Source organism: Berghia stephanieae, chromosome 8 (genome assembly GCF_034508935.2).
Source record: "Berghia stephanieae isolate SIO BIC M18660-M18661 chromosome 8, UCSD_Bste_1.3, whole genome shotgun sequence".
NCBI classification, from domain to species: domain Eukaryota; kingdom Metazoa; phylum Mollusca; class Gastropoda; order Nudibranchia; family Aeolidiidae; genus Berghia; species Berghia stephanieae.
Window position 1 is genome coordinate 4,493,092 of NC_088367.1, and position 20,000 is coordinate 4,513,091.

Genomic DNA, 20,000 nt, shown 5'->3' on the forward strand with positions numbered 1-20,000 from the left:
AAAGCTATTGTTTTTAGTTTTTACATGTTAATGATAGTTTAATAAAATTACTAATGTATCTTACATGCTCATTTTTAATACATTTTTTTCCACTTTTGAAAAGTAGCAAAAATATCTGGGATTGAGTGAGTTAATAAAAAAACAAACAAACAAACAAACAAACAAACAAACAAACAAACAAGAGCATATCCCAATGCTGTAATAAATCATTCTTTGGATCATAGATCATTAATTAACTCAATATTTATTATTCTTCACACCGTATTATTAACTCCAATACCGCCGGACTGTGAAATAAAAACCCCAAACAAACAAGTATTTAAAATTTTGACCAGAAAATTCATCCTTCAAATATCAATTGATTAAAATGACCCTCATCCTGGTAAAAACTCTCAAACCTGGGACTTCTCGTGACATCCCAGGTTTTAAAGTCTTTTTTTTTTTCCAAAACGAGAGTTATTTTAATGGATCGATATTTGAAGGACGAGTTTTATGACCAAAATTTTCGATACGTTTTCCTCCAGAGAATGAGAGAGTAGACATTCCCTTCCACTTTGATAAAATGCCTATTTTTTCTTTTTGGCCAGAAATTGATTTTACTTTATTTATAGATGAATTAAGATGACCTTGAACTTGTCAAAAAGAATAAAACCCAAGACTTCTTTGAGACTTCAGATTGAGGAATTATTGAAATTGACAACGTTCTTGAGTCATCGATATTTTAAGTTTAAAACAAAACAAAACACCAACAAATTCTAGCCAAAATCGACATAAAGATGTTTTCTCAGTACCTACTAAGCTGTAACAGTCACTAATGAATGGGCGCGATCCGATCCACGCTTGGAGCCGCCGATCCGATTTCTCTTAGAATAGCATTTATGTTTCCTGTTTCATTACAGATCAAGAGATGTGTATTCGAGAATCGATAAATTCATTTTCCTTAGTATCGAGATTTGTCTTGGAATCGATATTATGCTTTTATCGCATCCTACCTAAACCCGCCTATCAGTGTATCTAATATATGTATAGGTAAATAAACGAGTATCTAATTTAGTGCAAATCCATGCTCAATGCGCTTAACAGGTAATTAGGGACTAATTTCTATTTCAAAACAAATACTTTGATTTTCATTTAATTTCTTCACAGGGAAATCATATTTACCATTTCATTGTACTTCTCAAAAATAATATGGCGAAAGTAAAAATAAAAAGAGCTATTATATAGCGCAATATCCACTAAATGTGCTCAAAGTGCTTTACAAGGGGTCCTTGGCCAACAGCAACATTTAACATTTAGGACGGGACATGGCGCCTGTTAGGCGATGTTGCAATGTTTTTCGTACAGACAACGCTGTTAACGGCCAGGTACTCTTTTTACACCTGAGTAAGGTGAGAGAATGTGAGTAAAGCGCCTTCTCCGAGGAGTCAACTAGTGCGCCGAGCGAGGCTCGAACCCAGGACCTAAATAGAGAGAACGAGAAGTAGGACCTTTAGTCCCATGGAGTAGGGTTCAATCCCAGCTCCTCAGGCGTTCAGTGACCAAAACCAACTGTTTGCTTAACTTTGTACCTGTTATCGCTTTCGGATCGGAAGGTACTGGGTTCGAGCCTCGCTCGGCGCATAGTTGAGTCCTTGGAGAAGGCTCTTTACTCACATTCTCTCACCGTACTCAGGTGTAAAATGAGAACCTGGCCGTTAACAGCGTTGTCTCTGTCCGAAAAAATTATAACATCGCATAACAGGCATCATGTCCCGTCCTAAATGTTAAATGTTGCTGTTGGCCAGAGACCCCTTGTAAAGCGCTTTGAGTACATTTAGTGGATATTGGGCTATATAAAAGTTCACTTTTTTTTATCGCAAAGTGCTTTCCACCAGGTTCTAACAGACCCGAATACCCAATAAATACAAGGTAAGCACGGGTGTCAGACAAAAAAAAAAAAAGAAATCTCGATTGAACCTGGGATTCGAACCAGTACCCTTGCGTGTGAAGGGAGAGTTCTACCAACGCAGCTATCAGGGCAGCCTTACCTATAGATAGTTCGAAGATGACGTCACTCATATTCATATTGTCTTCTCTCTTTCTCTCTCTCTCTCTCTCTCTCTCTCTCTCTCTCTCTCTCTCTCTCTCTCTCTTTCTCTCTCTCTCTCTTTCTCTCTCTCTCTCTTTCTCTCTCTCTCTATCTATCTATCTATCTATCTATCTATCTATCTACCTCTCTCTCTCTGTCTCTTTATCTCTTTGTTATTGTTTTTTTGCCAGCCGCGTTTATGAGTAATGCTCACTGAACTGTATTAACCCGACTATAAACCTCCATGGATACACACAGTTTTGTGTGTTGGTCCGTTATACTTCCGGATGGCAATGTTATGAGCTTCTTAGCCAAGCGCATACTATCTATTGAGTTCATCAGACTTGTTTCCCGCAACCATGATTTTAACGAACACAACTAATCTAATTATTTGTCTCCAGGTTAGTGGCTGAATTAATTCAAGGCTTGTTTTTCAAAACGCCTCAAGTCCATTTTTCTACTTTTTGAGATTTTTCATCCATGAGAAAAATTGAAATGTAAATTATATTTTAAGCATCAAATTACACAAGAATTTCCTTAGATTTGTGTGAATTTGAAGTTTAAATACGATAAAATAATAGACCGAATGAGAAATTTTAGGGGAAATAATCCTCAATATGTGACCCATCGTCTCAAAACGGTATTATGTCGGAACGAACCAGATGCTTAAAAGCCGAATTAAATTTAATGTTAAACTGGTCAAAAATATAAATTGTTGGCATTAGCACCCTAAAATATGGTATCCATTCTCCTCAATAAAACATACAAACTCAACACAAGTCTGATATTTCTGGTTATAAATTCAATTTTCAACATCTTAACCAACCCGACTTAATACCGTTTTGAGGCGAAAGGTCACATATCTCAAAATGAGAAAAACCGAGATAGGAAGTATTTGGAGAACCAGTCTTCAATTGTAACATTTTTCAAAGGCCTCGAAGCTTTGAAATTTAAAATTCTTGAAACAAAAAAGTAGAGGATTGAAGGGGTTCACCACCCGTTTAATTGGCCAAATGAAAATGTATGGCCTGTATGAAATCTGCCTTATAGAGTAGGGCTATAGGGAATGAGATTAGCGGAAGAGCAGTATCCCTTGATTGGACGTCACCTTACAGAGAGAACGTCAATTTGGTTTTGAAGTGTCTCAAGCCGCTTTCACCGGAAGCGAGGACGAGAGACGCATGCGCACAACCAACATGACGTTCTCTCTCTAATAACTTTTCCGCCGGTGATGTCACAGACTATGGGTGACGTCCAATCAAGGGACGATACTCTTCCGCTAATCTCATTCCCTATAGGTTTTATATAAAATGGATACATTAATCAACTAGAAAATAATTTCAAAAGTTTGGTGAGACGTAAAAAACACATTGGGTTTGAGGGAGACTTCAATTTACAGAATATGTGGATTAAATCAACCTAATTCATTATTCTAGACAGATTCATATTGTCTTCTCTCTCTCTCTCTCTCTCTCTCTCTCTCTCTCTCTCTCTCTCTCTCTCTCTCTTTCTCTCTCTCTCTCTCTCTCTTTCTCTCTCTCACTCTTTCTTTATCTCCCTCTTTCTCGCTCTATATCTCTTTGCTCACTCTTTCTCTCTCTCTCTCTCTCTCTCTCTCTCTCTCTATTTCTCTCCCTATCTCTCTCTTCCTCTCTCTCTCTCTCTCTCTCTCTCTCTCTCTCTCTCTCTCTAAGTCGAGGACTTAAGTGCAGATTGAATAATAATAATAATAATAATAATAATAATAATAATAATAATAATAATAATAATAATAATAATAATAATAATAATAATAATAATAATAATAATAATAATAATATATCTACTTTCCAAAAAGATAAAAAAGGAAGAAGAAAGAAATATAAACAATGTTAAAACACAAATTCAACAAAGAGAATTTATTGTGAAAAAACTGGAAGTTAGAAACGGAGTAGCGAGTGCAGCAACAATTGATTTCTCCATGACTGAAGCGAAATTCTATTGTTTATTCGCGCTAACAACGCCATCCTCTCATCTCTGTGTGTGCAGTCATTTTGGGTCTTGTGCTATCCCACTCGCCTTCGGACCGGATGATTTGGGGTTTGAGTCTCACTCTATGCGGCGCATAATATCGGGTCCCTGAAAAAAGCTCCTTACACTCATTGTACTCAGGTGTAAAATGAGTAACCGACCGTTAACAATGTTTTTTTCTGTTGAAAAGAATTTGTTTACTATCGCCTATCAGGAGTCGTGTCTCGTCTTGCATGTTAAGTTTTGATAGCTGGGGACAACTTGTTAAGCGCTTTGAGCACGTTTAGTGGATGTTGCGTTACATCAATGCTCAAGTAAGTCAAGTTATATCCCTCAATACGTGTTTTTTGTGTTTCATTCATCATATTTTGTGTCCAAAGGGAAAACCCGAAACATCCACATAATCTGTCTTCGTTAATAATCAAATTGACGCTTCCACTCCATAATTCATTCAGGACCGTCTGTTCCGAAGGCTACGCATAGTTGAACCCTTGGAAAAGACACTTTACTCACATTCTCTAACGGTCCTCAGGTGTAAAATGAGTACCTGAAAGTCAACAGCAGTCGCTGTGGGAATGAAATGTTATTGTAATCTCGCCGAACATTCGTCATATCTCGTCTTACAATTTAAGTGTTGCTGTTGGTTAAGGACCTCTTGTAAAGCACCTATTTTCACGTTTACTGGATATTGCGCTTACATCCAAACACAATTATCGCAATGGACAATATTTTTCGTCATTTAAAACCAAAAAAAATTCCTTTTACATCAATGAGCCCATAATAAATTGGGTTATCAGACCTGCAAATAAGTGCACGTCGGGCCGGCCATAATTGATTTGGAATAGTATTTTTGTGTTGAATCACGGCGGATGTAGTCACGTAACAGAAGTGACTTCCGTGAGACGGAGAGGGCGAAAGGTTATTGGATCATACTGTGTGCTGTTGAAATATTATAGGCCGACGTACACTTATTTTACAGGTCTGATAACCCAATTCATTATGGGCTCATTGTTGTAACGGAAATGTAAAAAAAAACGACGCAAAATATTGTCCATTACAACACTGTTAAACTAGGCCCATAATTGTGTTCGGATGTCAGACCTCCGTTTATATACACGTCACTATAGGCCTATTGAGGAAAAAAAACAACCCCAAATTTGCGTACGCTGAAAAAAAAACCCCCCAAGAAAACACGTATTTAAAATTCTGGCCAAAAAAATAATCGTCCTTCAAAACTGAACGATTAAAATGTCTCATTTGTTCTCTCTCTCCCCCCCCCCCCCCCCCCCAAAAAAAAAAAAACCTATCGAACCTGGGACTTCGCGCGATATCCCACGTCTGAGAGTTTTGTTGTTGTTGCCAAAATGAGTCGAAAATTCGATCGTATTGAAGAGAGAGTTTCTTGGCCAACGACTTAGATAGATACATGTTGTCTTCTGGTCAGGGAAGTGTTGCGTTGTGAAACTGTGTTCTTTCAATTTGATCAAGTAATGATTATGTATAGATAGTATGCGCTTGGATAAGGTATTCACAACATTGCCATCCGGAAGTATAACGGACCAACACACAAACTCTGTGTGTATCCATGATCTTTTATAGTCGGGTTAATACAGTTTAGTGAGTATTACTCATAAACGCGGATGGCAAAAAACAATAACAATGACCTGAGTGACGTCAACTAAGAACAATCTATAGATAGTATGCGCTTGGCTAAGAAGCTCATAACATTGCCATTCGGAAGTATAACGGACCAACACACAAAACTGTGTATCCATGAACGTTTATAGTCAGGTTAATACAGTTCAGTGAGAATAACTCACAAACGCGGATGGCAAAATATAACAACAAAACCTTGTGTAACGTCATCTTCGAACTACCTATAGATAGTTCGAAGATGACGTCATTCCGGTCTTTGTTGTTGTTTTTTTTTTGCCATCCGCGTTTATGAGTAATACTCACTAAACTGTATTAACCTGACTATTGATATAATGAATTTGACGTCATTCAAGTCTTTGTTATTGTTTTTGCCATCCACGTTTATGAGTAATTCTCACTTAACTGTATTAACCAGACTATAAACGTTTATGGTTACACAGAGCTTTGTGTGTTGGCCCATTATATTTCCGGATGGCAATGTCGTGAGCGTCTTAGCTAAGAGCATACTATCTATAAACGATCATGGTTACACAAAGTTTAGTGTGTTGGTCGGTTATACTTCCGGATGGCATTGTTGTGAACTCCTTAGCCAAGCGCATACTATGTATTTTTAACGATTTGAATGCACTTTTCTTTGTTATAGATACATAGGCTGTGATTGACTTTGGTAGAGAGAGAGATGGAGAGAGAGAGAGAGATAGAGAGAGAGAGCCAGAGAGAGAGAGAGATAGAGAGAAGTGTTATAGATAGATAGGCTGTGATTGACTTTAGTAGGTTGGAAAAGAGAGAGAGAGAGAGAGAGAGAGAGAGAGAGAGAGAGAGGAGAGAGAGAGGGAGAGAGAGAGAGAGAGGAGAGAGAGAGATAGAGAGAGAGAGAGAGAGAAGGATGAGAACAAGTATGAGAATGGGGAGGGGGGAAGACGATAAAATTTTCTCTATTGACATCTATACGGAAGGGAAACGAGAAGAAGAAGAAGAAGAAGAAGAAGAAGAAGAAGAAGAAGAAGAAGAAGAAGAAGAAGAAGAAGAAGAAGAAGAGGAGGAGGAGGAGGAGGAGGAGGAGGAGGAGGAAGAGGAGAAGGAGGAGGAGGAGGAGGAGGAGGAGGAGGAGGAGGAGGAGGAGGAGAATAAGAAGAAGAAGAAGAAGAAGAAGAAGAAGAAGAAGAAGAAGAAGAAGAAGAAGAAGATGATGATGATGATGATGATGATGATGATGATGATGATGATGATGATGAATTCTGTGGAGAAGGAGAGAAAGAAGAATGAATATAGATTAAAGACGAGAAACAAAATGAAAGGAGACATGAGAAGAACGAGAGGAGAAATTGAATGAAAGAAGGAGAAGAGGAAAAGAAAGAATATCTGCTATGTCATGAACCAATAAAGGAAAAGAAAAGGAAGAAAAAAGGAGAGAATTGCTCAATACCTTTCTACATCTCTTACTCTTATCATAGGGAATGAGATTAGCGGAAGAGTAGCGTCCCTTGATTGGACGTCACCTATAGTCTGTGACGTCACCGGCGGAAAAGTTATTAGAGAGAGAACGTCATGTTGGTTGTGCGCATGCGTCTCTCATCCTCGTCAGTCCTCGTCAGCGAGGACGAGAGACGCATGCGCAACAGACTATGGGTGACGTCCAATCAAGGGACACTACTCTTCCGCTAATCTCATTCCCTATTGTCGTTTCTTACCTTCTTTTCTTCTCCTTCTAGTTGTTTGTGTGTGTATGTGTGTAGGAGTAGGGGAGGATCGTAATGTTTACTATCTTTGTGTCAAGGTCCAGGAGTGTGTTGTGGACACGTTGGATTGGAGTTTATGACACCTGATCGTCGTCGTCTTGTTGTTGTCGTTCTTGGTGTCCTTGTTTGGGTCGATTGAGGGTTTTCTGGAAAGATTCAAATTAATGTTTCAATATTGCGTCACTTCGATTGTTGTTGTTTTCCGATCACCAGTGCAAGGATTGGTTCTTACGAAATCTAGCTGTTTAAAACTAAATAAAACTTTAAAATAAATTAATTGTGTGATTTAAATAATTAAATAATTGATCTTTATATAGCGCAATATCCACTAAATGTGCTCAAAGCGCTTAACAAGGGGTCCCTGGCCAACAGCAATATTTAACATGTAGGACAGGACATGACGCATGTTAGGCGATATTACAATTTTTTGGACAAAGACAACGGCCAGGTACTCATTTTACACCTGAGTACGGTGAGAGAAAATGAGTAAAGATCCTTTTCCAAGGACTCAACTATGCGCCGAGCGCGAGGCTCGAACGCAGGAGCTTATGATCCGAAAGCGAGTGTCATACCAGAAGACCACAGCCGCACAGACCACATAGCCGCACAGACCACATAGCCGCACGTCACTTCGATTGTTATTGTTTTCCGATCGCCAGTGCAAGGTTAGGTTCTTACGAAATGCAGCTGTTTAAAACTCAATAAACCTTTAAAAGAAATTAACAATTTTTGTGTGATTTACTTAAGTTTTAACCCTCTACTTACCAACCATAAGAAAAACGTCACATTTGTTACGATACAACTAGCACTTTTATCATTCATATTTAGTTTGTAAATCACACAGTTTAAAGAAAAATGTTTTATTATAGGTAGCTATAAAAATGTGACACAGTGTTGTAGAGTTCATTTTGCTGATCAATATTATATATAGAATGTATTTGTTTCTTTTCTGTTTGAGTAAGAAAAACATATTTTTGTGTTGGGTGGATGTAAAATTTTGGGGAAAATTCTGAAAATTGTTGTTAAGGAAAGGGATGTCACCACAGAGCTAATGAGTTTTCATAGCGGCTTAGACCGTGGTCTTCCTGAAGAAAAGGCCTGATACTGTCCAAAGAATTACGTCACAAAAGAGCTACGCTTAGGGCTAACTCACACCGAGACTGACTCCGACGACCCGGCACTGCCGTCCTCTGCCGTCTTCCGGGTAAAGACGTCGGGCACGGACAAAATACTAAGAACAAAGAGAAGAGCCTCTAGACCTACCCATACCAAGCACCCGACGTCCTCGGCCGGTTTTTTTTTTTCGAGCTTGGTATGGGTAGGTAGGTCTAGCGGCTCTTCTTTTTATTCTTTGTATTTTGTCCGTGCCCGAAGTCTTTATCCGGAAGTCGGGTTGTCGGAGTCAGTCTCCGGTGTGGGTTAACCCTAAGACGGGTATTGTTCTGCGCATGACAATCTTGGCAATAGTTTACAACAGTAAAGAGCGGCCTTGTAGTCTTGCAATTGGATTCAATAGTCTGATGACACGTCGCCCAGCAACGGCGGCCATCGTGGTTCTAAACAAAGAAAATCGGTACGTTTTATTCTTCATGCTGGCTAGAACTTTTCATATGTCTTGTGATCAGAATGTGTAAAAGTCAAAACATGATCAGATTTAAAATGTTTTGTTTTTTTTTCTCCTCTGGATAAGCTTTTATGCTCGTCGGAGAAATATTTCATAAGGGCATCCGCCATTGTTTCGATAGCTTAGAGCCAGTTACTAAGTGACCATGCGTCAATACGAGGGGAAGTGACGTCATGACTGGTGAAGAGTATTGTAGTCTGAATACAGTAGTGATGGCAGCTGGTTTAAAACTTCAGTGAATCACACGATTTTTCTAAAATTTTGGATTTGTGATATTGTTCGATTGACGTCACTCTTTGTTGCTATTTATAGACAGCCATTTTTGGTGATCACTAAATCATGTGTGGCTATGTTGTCTAGTGGTATGACACTGGCTTTCGGATCGGAAGATCCTGGGTTCGAGCCTCGCGCTCTGCGCATAGTTGAGTCCTTGTAAAAGGCTCTTTACTCACTTTCTCTCACGGTACTCAGCTGTAAAATGAGTACCTGGCCGTTGTCATTGTCCGAAAAATTGTAATATCGCCTAACAGGCGGCATGTCTCGTCCTAAATGTTAAATGTTGCTGTTGGCCAGGGACCCCTTGTTAAGCCCTTTGAGCACATTTAGTGGATATTGCGCTATATAAAGCTCAATTTTTTTAATTGCTAGATTGACGTCACTCTTTGTTGCTATTTATAGACAGCCATTTTGGTGGTCACTAAATCATAATATTATAGACTATACAAATTCAAAATTACACACCGTTATTGTGTGTGTTGGTATAATATTATATCTGGCTGGTGGTTGTTGTAAGTATTTTACCTAAACATAGCATAGCATCAATAAGTCGCTTATCTAGGGAAATAATACAAGGTCTATAGATAGTATGCGCTTGGCAAAGAAGCTCACAACATTGCCAACTGGAAGTATAACACAAAACTCTGTGTAACCATAAACTTTTATCGTTTGGATAATATAGTTTAGTGAGAATTATTCATAAACGTGGATGGCAAAAAAAAAAAACAAAAAAAAAAAATAAAACAATAACAAAGACCAGAGTGACGTCATCTTCATTCTTTCTATACTTATGTCCAAAATGACCCATCACGACTCGCGGGAGTTGAATGAGATTAACGTTGATAAATCCCATAAGTGGCCAGTAATGGCCAATGGTCTATGCTGACCCCACGATGACCTTCCAAGGCATTGTGATAGGCGGCAGCCATTGTTCTTTGATTCCAGTCTGAAGGCAAAACGCTTCCATTCCATATCGCACATAATCTCTAAAACAATGGACACCACTACGTCCTTATAAAATCGCAATGATGGAGCTATTAAAACACATCTCACCATATACAATCCCAACCCTACACTCCATCTTTTCCTTTCTCTCTCTCTCTCTCTCTCTCTCTCTCTCTCTCTCTCTCTCTCTCTCTCTCTCTCTCTCTCTCTCTCTCTCTCTCTCTCTCTCTTCTCTTCTCTTCCTTTCTCTCTCCCTTTCCCATTCTTTCACCCTTTCACCATGTCCCTTTCTCTCTCCCTCTCCCTTTCTCTCTCTTTTTCTCCTCCCCTTTCTCTTGCTCTATTCTTTTCTCTCTCCCTTTCCCTTTTTCTCACCTTTTCCCTTTCTCTCTCCCTTTCCCTTTTTTTTTTCACCTTTTCCCTTTCTCTCACCCTTTCCCTTTCTCTCTCCCTTTCTCAAACCCTTTATCTCTCCATTTCTCTCTCCCTTTCTATCTCCCTGTCCCTTTCTCTCACCCTTTCTCTCTCCTTCTCCCTTTCTCTCTCCCTTTTCCTTCTCTCACCATTTTCCTTTCTCTCACCCTTTCTCACACCCTCTCTCTCTCCCTTTCTCCTACTTTTTCTCTTCCTATATACCCCCCCCCCCCCACTTCCCACCCCATTCCGTTCCCCGTGCCTTTTGTCTACATCTATCGATGCTCTCACCGACATGCGAAAACCGTTTCACATCCAACGAATTTGGGGCGTCAATTTTTAATGAACTCAGCTTAACAACCCATACAGCTTAACTCCTTTCCGCTGCTGTGGGCGGTCACGTTTCAGTTGGTGAAAAAGAAAAAAATCTTTATTGATGCTATGCTATAAGTAAAATACTCACAACGTCCGCCAACCGGATATAACGTACTAAAACCCAAAGCTTTATGTAACCTTTTAAACGGTTATTGTCTGATTGATAGAATTTAGTGATAATAACCAGTCGTTAAAAATGGTTGTCAAAAAATAAAAAAAAAACAATAACAAAGATTTGAGTGACGTCAATAAATACGCTTCAACAGTCATGATGTCACTTCCCTCGTAATGACGGGTGGTAACTTAGTAACTGACTCTAAACTATCGGAACAATGGCGGACGCCCTTATGAAATCTTTCTCCGGCGAGCATAAAAGCGTATCCAGAGGAGAAAAAAAACCAAACAAAACATTATAAATCTGATTATGTTTTGACTTTTACACATCTGATCACAAGACATATGAAAAGGTATAGCCAGCATGAAGAATAAAAAGTACCGGTTTTCTTTGTTTAGAACCACGATGGCCGTCGTTGCTGGGCGACATGACATCAGACTATTGAATCTAGTTTCGTTCACTCTATGGAGTAAATGCGTTTGGTAAGTGATTAAGTCCCTTGATCAGATATCTCGAACATGCCAGACATATTGTTTACTAGCAATGTTGTAAAATACGATTCTTTCATCTCTTTGTATTTATTAACTCTCTCCTTACCAGCCATTTTCAGGATTTCCCCAAAAACTTCACACACAACTAACACCAAAAAATGTGACCCTTCGCCTCAAAACGGTATTATGTCGGGTTGGTTAAGATGTTGAAAATTGAATTTATAGCCAGATATATCAGACTTGTGTTGAGTTTGTATGTTTTATTGAGAAGAATGGATATCATATTTTAGGGTGCTAATGACAACAATTTATATTTTGACAAGTTTAACATTAAATTCGCCTTTTAAGCATCTGGTTCATTCCGATATAATACCGTTTTGAGACGATGGGTCACAAATGTGTTGTTTTTTATTCCCGAATGCGGCAGTTGTTAGTGAATTGATCCAAACGATGACAAAACAGGACTGGAGACCTGGCGTGAAAGTCATGTGATGTAACGTGCTTTTGACATATCTAGCCTGTTTCGCATGATAAATACCTTTCCTCTGTAAGCCATATCACGTGATCAATGAGTTAGAATAACACGTGACCTACCACGCTGATCATAGCAATCGTTAACTTATAGATAGTATGCGCTTGGCTAAGAAGCTCATAATATTGCCATCCGGAAGTATAACGGACCAACACACAAAACTGTGTGTATCCATGAACGTTTATAGTCAGGTTAATACAGTTCAGTGAGCATTACTCATAAACGCGGATGGCAAAAAACAATAACAAAGACCTGAGTGACGTCATCTTCGAACTATCTATAGCCTGACACTAAAACCCACTAAGATATAGATAGTTCGAAGATGACGTCACTCAGGTCTTTGTTATTGTTTTTTGCCATCCGCGTTTATGAGTAATGATCACTCAATTGTATTAACCTGACTATAAACGTTCGTGGATACACACCGTTTTGTGTGTTGGTCCGTTATACTTCCGGATGGCAATGTTATGAGCCTCTGAGCCAAGCGCATACTATCTATATACATTTATACACATACATCCAGTCGGATATAAGGCAATATCGTAAAACACAAAATTAATAAGTAAGCTTAAACGTTTATAAATAGTCTGACTGATAGAATTAAGTGGGAACTATTCATTTAATTTGCTGTCTAAAATCTACAACAAAGTTCTGCGTAACGTCAATTTTTCGTTCCATTTATAGTGTGCTTGTGAGATTACACGGCGCACTACTTTGTGATCATCAAATATTTGTGTTTTTAGTTCGTATCGATTGAATAAGTACTTTTTGTGATCATTAAATAGAAGAGTAAAGGAAGGTGCCCCAAACGTAAACAAAGGTCGAGAAGCACGTGGCAAACCACATGTTCCTGTCTTGACAGCTCACGTTCCAATGTAAATAATAGAAAAAAATAACCTTTAAAATTTGGCTGTTAGGTGGCAAAAGAAACACATATTCATAAATACTCGATCATGCATCAAATAATGTCTAGATATGGATATTTTATGGAACAAAAGGTAACATTTTCTAAAATTTATCAAAAGTTACAGTCTATCTATTTTTAGACCAGAGCAAATTACTGCGCTGGTGTGAACAAAACGAGAATTATTCGGAGCCTGATTTTCATAATAATTTAGCCTTATATTATTATTTTTGCAACTGTTAGATTTTATGTAAACATATTTTCAATACTGAAAGTGTATTGCCTACAACTCAAACTACAAAATTGGGAGACCTATATTGTGCGTAAATTATTCCGGTCCCTAACGGAAGTCACTAGCAACTTGTTATTGTTTACGTTTGGGGCAGCAAACTTTACTCTTCTATACTTGTGTTTTTACTTAGACTAGTATCGATTGAATAAGTACCTAATATCAACACAGACAATTTCTACCCGACTTTTTCAAAATAAAGTGCTTGTTTTTTTAATAATGCACTTTGAGCACACATATAGATTGTTACTTCGGTGTATTAAAAGAAAATAATAAGTAGACATATCCATACACAATAGCACTATCTCCATTAAAAAAAAAATACAACAGTTCTTGATTTGTTTTCTTTTCAGATTACGGCAGTTTTGATTCTGGAAGCGTTTTTGGTTTTGGTGATTCTTTTTTGTTGTTGCTAAGTTTTTTTGTTTTCTTTTCCTTTGTTGTTGTTTTTGCCTTTTCTGTTTGTGTGTGTGTGTGTGTGTGTGTGTGTGTGTTTATGTGAGAAAAGTGTTGTTTTTTCTTTTAAATCTAATTTTCACTATTTTGTACCTATTTGTAATGATAATGATGATGATGATGAAGAAGAAGAAGAAGAAAAAGAAGAAGAAGAAGAAGAAGAAGAAGAAGAAGAAGAAGAAGAAGAAGAAGAAGAAGAAGAAGAGAAGAAGAGAGAGGAGAAGGAGGAGAGAGGAGAGATGAGAGAAGGGAGGAGTAGAGAGAGGAAGAGAGAGAGGAGGATAGGAAAAAGGAGAGAGAAGGAGATGGAGGAGGAGGAAATGAGAGGAAGGTGGGAGGGGGGGGGGGGGGGGGGGAAAGTGGGGGGGGGGGGAGGAGAGGGGGAGGGGGGGGGGGGGGGGGGGGGGGGGGGGGGGGAGGGAGGAGGGGGGAGGAGGAGAAGAAGAAGCAGGAAGAGATTGATGAATTCATCAGGGAAAGCAAAGAGATGTTGAACAAAATGGATTCCCATACATAAAAGGGTTCTGTTTACATGCCGTCGTGACGTAAGCACTGAAAGGCCAGACGGGCCGGAGAGAGAGATAAATAAAGATTTCCTCGTTCGGGCCGAGAACAAACGTTTTGTTGGGAATGGGATAGAGTGGGGAATCCTGTTAGATTTGCTGTGCAAAAGAACAGAAACAACTGGGTGGCCTTTAAACGTCTTACAGTTCGTGGAGTTCTGTGTGGAAGGATTGATTTCACAAGAAAAATGTTGGTTGTTGGAGCCTAGAGTAGAAAAACAAAAACAAAAAACAAAAACAAAACAAAAACAAAAAACAAAAACAAAACAAAAACAAAAAAACAAAAACAAAAAAAAAACAAAACAAAAACAACCCCAAAACACGTCCCCCCCCCCCTCTCTCTCTCTCTCTCTCTCTCTCTCTCTCTTCTTCTTCTTCTTCTTCTTTTTCTTCTTCTTCTTCTTCTTCTCCTTCTTCTTCTTCACAGCTATTCAACCCTTCCTTTCATTCACCATCACCACCACCATCACCTCCATCACCACTACCACCGTTACCAACTCCATCACCAACGCCACCACCACCACCACCTTCATCACCACCACCACCACCACAACCACCACCAGCAGCACCAACTAACCCTTTAAATATAAAACAGTGAGCAAAAAATCTTTCGATGAGAAGATCAAAGGAGGGATAGAAGAGGAATGTGAGAAGGTGTTAAGTGGAAAGAAGGAGGGGGTTGGGGGTGGGGGGGGGGGGGTCATTTGGGAATAGAATAAAAGCAAGCATTTTCTACGATAAAAGCGCGGTGACGACGCGGAACAGATCTGCACCGCTGGGACAGATTTAATCTACTTTACTTATTTGTTAAAGTTATTGTGCTCACCCCCCCCCCCCCCCCCCCCTTCTCTCTGCCCCCACCCCCCTCCCCCGACTCCCCTTCTTTATCGCGTGAAACCGTTAATCTTCTTGTGGATTGGAGACGTACTACTTGCCGACAGAAATGCGATAATAGAGTTAGAAAATAGACCTTCCCTGCGGCGAATGACGAAGTGTTATTCAATTAATTAATCCGCGGTTCAAGTGACGCACGCAATCAATGCAGATTTTCTTGTCTGAAAGAAGAAAAAAAATAAAGGGGGGGGGGGGGGGGGTTGATTATTTAGGATTCATAGTGAAACCATGAATTGACATGGAGTTTGTGCGTAACCATCGTTAACATAATATTATAGCCTGACACAAGAACCCTCTAGGACTGGCAGTTTGACGTCATTTTTTTTTAGGTTTGTGTAGCGTCTAGTGAGTTGTCGTAAGTTGAGCTCATGGAAACAAGTTATTTCATTGGTTGATTATTGAATACAACTCACGATTTGTTTTCTTTTGTGGCAAAAGACTAGCATTTTGACGTCATTTTTGGTCAGTGTCAGTTTATAACTTTACGATGGCTTCGGTTTGTGACATACCCTCACACGTGTTCGGACAAACAAAGTAGGTTGTTTATATAAACAATAACGTGAATTAACTCGACCACTCTTTGACAATAGATGGGTGACTAGTTATCACACGATTTTCTGGAACATATAAACGTTTAAGTTTACATATAGATTTCTGTGTTGGTTCTATAGATAGTAAGCGCTTGGCTAAGAAGTCCATACCATTGCCATCCGGAAGTATAACGGACCAACACACAAAACTGTGTGTATCCATGAACGTTTATAGTCATGTTAATACAGCTCAGTGAGCATTACTCATAAACGCGGATGGCAAAAAACAATAACAAAGACCTGAGTGACGTCATCTTCGAACTATCTATAGATAGGTGACATTTAATCACACGATTTTCTGGAACATATAAACGTTTACGTTTACACATAGATTTCTGTGTTGGTTCTATTCATCAAGCGGTAGAACAGTGGGTAGTTTACTTAGACAGATACCATCGGTAGTAAAACCTGCGTAGTTTTCTATGTTTACCAATCACTTCCATTGTTTACATCATGACGACTGTCCGAGAGGCGTGGTTTTCTAAGTGTCTATTGCATGCGATGTCGTCAGGTGCGCGATGCCATTTCCTCATCAGAGTGTCAAAATACTGTGATAAATACTCATGGTTTGTGTGTGTGGGGGGGGGGGGGGGGGGGGGGGCTGATGATTCGGCTGCTTGACAGAATAGATAGTTCGAAGTTGGCGTCACTCCTTGGGTCTTTATTATTGTTTTTTTTTTTTTGCCATCCGCGTTTATGAGTAGTTTTCACTAAATTGTATTGATCAGACTATAAACTAACATGATTATACAGTTTTGTGTGTTGGCCAGTTATACTTCCGGATGGCAATGTTGTGAACTCCTTAGCTAAGCGCATACTATCTATAGGTTGTATGAATTGACGTCACTCAGGTTTTTGGTTTTTGCCATCCATCTTTATGAGTAATTTTTACAACAGACCATAAATAGAATGAAGTCGACGTCACTTGGGTCTTTGTTATTGTTTTTTTTGCCATCCGCGTTTATGAGTAAGTCTCACTAAACTGTATTACCCCGACTGCAAAAGTTTATAGTTACACATAGTTTTGTGTGTTGGTCCGTTATACTTCCGGATGGCAATGTTATGAGCATCTTAGCCAAGCGCATACTATCTATAGGGAATGAGATTAGCGGAAGAGTAGCGTCCCTTGATTGGACGTCACCTAACAGAGAGAGAACGTCAAATTGGTTTTGCGCATGCGTCTCTCTCGTCCTGGCTTTCGGTGAAGTGGCTCATGCCGCTTTCACCGGAAGCGAGGACGAGAGACGCATGCGCATAACCAACATGACGTTCTCTCTCTCTAACTTTTCCGCCTGTGACGTCCAATCAAGGGACGCAACTCTTCCGCAAATCCCATTCCCTTTATCTGTTTTCTGAGTTTGATTTCTATCTTTGTTATGGAATGGGATTGCTTAGTTTTGTTCTGTCCCTGGTGGAGTCCTTGGCCGGGAGGGAAACAGTCAAATGTATATTTTTAGTTTTGGGAGATGATCAACTTGTTTGCCTTGTAAATAATCTCTTTGTTATGAACTGTTATACGAGTTTGCATTGAATATTATATATATATATATATATATATATATATATATATATATATATATATTATATATATATATATATTGCATTTAACACAGTCACAGTTCAAATGTCATTCCCAAGGGACGAATGTGTCAATTTCTAGTGGCAATTGAAAATATAACAAAAGCTGGTCATACGAGAAATGAGACGAGAATTTGACACCTGCCCGTGTTAGAAATCGATTCATTGTCAAAAATGGAATCTTTCCTTTTCTCACATTGTTTATTGTTCATTGTTTATTATTTATTGTTTATGTCAGACGGCGGTTTGTTTATTTGTTTGTTTGTTTTTTAATCAAAGCATAACAAAACATATTATATTATGGCAACATTTTCCCGTTATACATTTTAAAATAATCTCAGTGTCTGGCTGCCTGTCTATCTATTTATGTATCTATCTATCTGTCTATCTATCTATCTATCTATCTATCTATCTATCTATCTATCTATCTATCTATCTATCTATCTATCTATCTATCTGTCTATCTATCTATCCATCCATCCATCTATCTATCTATCTATCTATCTATCTATCTATCTATCTATCTATCTATCTGTCTGTCTGTCTATATATCTGTCCGTCTGTCAATCTATCTATCTATCCATCAATCCATCCAATCTATTCATCTCTATATCTCTCCCTAATTATCTATCGATATATACATTATTTATCTATCTATTCGTCTATTCATCATCCATATGCCATTTGTTGTCCTTATAGTTTAAGGAGCTAAAAATAGATTGTATTGATGATATGCGTTTAGACGAAATTCTCACAAACCCGCCCGCCTGATTAGACATCATCATCATCATTATGTAGTTCCATATTAAAGCAGACGTCGGAGGTCATCTTCCGCCAAGCTGATCTATTTCTTGCCAATTCTATTTAAGCAGCGCCACCTTTCTCAGCTTCATCTGTCCAAGTTCTTATCCCTTTCAAATAAGTTATTCTTTGTCTTCCTCTTATTCTTTTTCCATTCATCTTTCCAGTCAAGGCGAGTACTTCCAAACCAGGGTGGCGGATAATGTGTCCTAAAAATTCCATTTGGCGTTTGATGATTTTTGTTATCAGTGATCTTTTTCTGTTTGCCATTTCTAAAATTTCTTCATTTCTTTTCCTTTCCACCCATGACACCCTCATCATTCTTCTGTAAAACCACATTACCGCTGCCTCCAGTCTTTTAACCATGGTCTTGTTTATGGTCCAGCTCTCACAACCATATAGCAGCAAAGACAGTACATAGCAATCCAGGACCTTGATTTTTGTTTTCATGCTAATATTCCTGTTTTTCATAATTGTATGTAGCTGGTTGAATGCACTCTTCGCCATACCTATTCTTTTCTTTATTTCACAATCTGATTTTCCATTGGATGTTACATTGAAGCCTAAATATTTGAAACATTCAACTTGTTGTATTGTTTGTCCTCTGCTTGTTATTACACAGGCTGGTGGGTTATTATTTTTAGATACCGTCATACATTCTGTTTTAGATATATTTAGTTCCAGTCCCATATTTTCACTTCTACAAATTCTTTGATTTTCTGATGGAAGAATTTGCCATACCAACACACAAAACTCTGTGTAACCTTGGACGATTATTGTCTGAAAGATGTGAGTTGGTGAAAACTTAACATCCAAATGAATGGCTGTCTACAAATAATAGCAAAAATCCGAGTTACGTCAACTTCGTTTCTTCTATATATACTGAACAGATCGATGTCTAAACTATAATAAATGAGAAAATGTGTATGAGTAAAATAACTAAAATAATAAGTGACCAGCATCATCCATCATTTATTATGTCAGGAAGGAGTGGTCGCCCTTTCTCTATTTCAACAAAAACAGAGAGACACCGAAAATCTTTTCTGCCGTCCAGTATTAGGCTTCATAACAACAAGCAATAAAAAAATTATTATTATTATCATTTTTATTATTATTATTATTATTATTATTATTTTATTATTATTATTATTATTATTATTATTATTATTATTATTATTATTATTATATTATTATTATTATTATTATTATTATTATTATTATTATTATTATAATTATTATTATATTATTATTATTATTATTATTATTATTATTATTATTATTATTATTATTATTATTATTATTATTATATAATAACATATATATATAATAATAATAATATAATAATAATAATAATAATAATAATAATAATAATAATAATAATAATATTATTAATTATATATTATTATTATTATTATTATTATTATTATTATTATTATTATCATTATTATTATCATTATTATTATCATTATTATTATTATTATTATTATTATTATTATTATTATTATTATTATTATTATTATTATTATTATATTATTATTATTATATCATTAATATTATTATTATTATTATTAATATTATTATTATTATTATTATTATATTATTATTATTATTATTATTATTATTATTATTATTATTATTATTATTATTATTATTATTATTATTATTATTATTATTATTATT

The 20,000-nt window shown here is 37.6% G+C and overlaps 1 long non-coding RNA gene across 1 annotated transcript in view; it reads right to left on the reverse strand.

The window, feature by feature from the left end:
• LOC144977766 (uncharacterized) overlaps window positions 1–20,000 on the reverse strand; it is a 137,575-nt gene that overhangs the window by 94,093 nt on the left and 23,482 nt on the right. Inside the window, exon 2 of the long non-coding RNA XR_013646399.1 lies at window positions 7,426–7,619. This is a non-coding gene — a long non-coding RNA (uncharacterized LOC144977766). The remainder of the gene's footprint in view (window positions 1–7,425; window positions 7,620–20,000) is intronic.